Here is a 2,550-nt window from a genome sequence, read left to right as displayed (position 1 = left end):
TGTAATAATTTATTTGAGATTAATCCCTTGTAAATGATACCGTTGTTGTAACACCTTTCAAGTTTAATAATAGTTTTATTTAACTTAAATTTTGTTTCACTTTTTATTCCACATTAAATTCAATTAAATGGTATAGTTTGTATTCAACCCCCCCTTCTACAAACATATTGGGACCTAACACATGTGGTAGACACCAGCAAAGCAGTTCCAGCACTAGAAGCGATTCCAGTTGTCAATGAATTTCCAGATGTCTTTCCAGACGATCTACCAGGATTACCTCCCGATAGAGAAATTGAATTCGCGATTGATCTAGCACCCGGAACAGAACCAATTTCTAAAGCTCCGTACCGGATGGCACCAGTGGAGATGTAGGAATTGGCAATTCAGCTGCAAGATCTTTTGGAGAAAGGAGTATAAGACCCAGTGTATGCCCGTGGGGCGTAACTATTTGTCAAGAAGAAGGACGGGAGTATGCGACTGTGTATTGACTATCGAGAACTGAATAAGCTGACTATTAAGAATAAGTACCTGTTGCCAAGGATCGATGATTTATTTGACCAATTAAGAGGCGCTGTATGGTTTCTAAGATAGATTTACGATCCGGATATCATCAATTGAAGATCAAGCCAGAAGACATTCGGAAGACCGCATTCAGAACCAGATATGGGCATTATGAGTTTCTAGTGATGGCATTTGGATTTACCAACGCACCAGCAGCTTTCATGGATCTGATGAATCGAGTATTCAAGAAGTATTTGGATAAATTTGTGATCATGTTTATAGACGACATCTTGATCTATTCCAAAACAGATGAGGAGCAAGCAGAGCACTTGAGGATAGTTCTGGAGATACTGCGACAGGAGAAATTGTACGCAAAATTTTCCAAGTGTGAATTTCGGTTAAAAGAAATACGATTTCTTGGGCACGTGATTAGCAATAAAGGAGTGGAAGTGGATCCAGCAAAGATTAAAGCCATAATCAATTGGGAGAGACCAAAAACACCAACGGAAGTATGAAGTTTCATGGGGCTGGCAAGTTACTATATAAGATTTGTGCAAGATTTTGCAAAGATAGCGACGCCGTTGACAAGCTCACCAAGAAGAACCAGAAATTTGAATGGGATGAGAAGTGCGAAGAAAGTTTCTAAGAATTAAAGAATAGATTAGTATCTTCTCCGGTGCTAGTCTTGTCAGATGAACAAGGAAATTTTGTGATGTATAGTGACGCGTCATACAAAGGATTGGGATGTATTTTGATGCAGCATGACAAGGTGATAGCTTACGCTTCAAGACAGTTGAAACATATGAAGAGAAGTATCCAACTCATGATCTTGAATTGGCAGCTATAGTGTTTGCATTGAAGATTTGGAGGCATTATCTTTATGGGGAAAAGTGCGAGATCTACACGGACCACAAGAGTTTGAAGTATATTTTCACCCAGAAAGAATTAAACTATCATCCAGGAAAAGCGAATGTGGTGGTCGATGCTCTAAGTAGAAAAGAAAGGTTAAACATGATCACTTCATCTGAGGAATTGATCAAAGAATTTGAGAAGCTTGAAATAGAGGCCAGTACCCCAAGTATGTCTACAGAGGTGTTGTGTACAATGTCTTTTCAACCAGAATTATTAGAGAAGATAAGAAGATGTCATGAAGAAGTCATGAGCCATGAACGAGACAGTTTGACAGGAGAAGAGATAGGGAGTCAAAAGGATAATAAAGGAATATTAAGATTTTCTTCTAGAATATGGATACCCAATGTAGCCGAGCTGAAAGATGAAATTTTTCAAGACGCTCACAACTCCAGATATTCAATTCATCCCGGAAGTACGAAGATGTACAGAGACTTAAGAGAAAACTTTTGGTGGCCAAGCATGAAGAAAGAAATTACAGAATGGGTAAGTAAGTGTTACACTTGCCAACGAGTCAAAGCGGAACATCAAAGACCCAGTGGACTGATACAACCATTGGACATTCCAGAATGGAAGTGGGAGCATATAGCGATGGATTTCGTAGTTGGATTACCGAGGACTAGGGCAAATCATGATGCCGTTTGGGTTATAATTGACAGATTGATGAAGTCAGCGCATTTTCTTCCTATCAACGAGAGATTCTTAATGGATAAATTGGTACGGTTATATCTTAAGGAAATTGTGACACGACATGGAGTTCCAGTATCCATAGTTTCAGACAGAGATCCTCGATTTAATTCGAGATTTTGGAGAAGTTTTCTAGATTGTCTCGGAACGAAGCTGAACATGAGTACCACGTATCATCCGCAGATAGACGGTCAAAGTGAAAGGATGATTCAGACTATTGAAGATATGCTAAGGGTATGTGCACTAGATTTTGAAGGGAGTTGGGACAAACATTTGCCATTGGTTGAATTCTCCTACAACAACGGTTATCATGCCAGTATTGGAATGCCGCCTTACGAAGCTTTGTACGGGAGAAGATGCAGATCTCCAATCTGTTGGGAAGAAGTTGGTGAGAGAAAGATTTTGGGTCCAGAATTGATCCAACAGATGAAAGAGAAAATAGAACTTATTTTG

The sequence above is a fragment of the Apium graveolens genome, chromosome 7 (genome assembly GCF_009905375.1).
Source record: "Apium graveolens cultivar Ventura chromosome 7, ASM990537v1, whole genome shotgun sequence".
NCBI classification, from domain to species: domain Eukaryota; kingdom Viridiplantae; phylum Streptophyta; class Magnoliopsida; order Apiales; family Apiaceae; genus Apium; species Apium graveolens.
Note: the sequence above shows the minus strand (reverse complement) of the source record.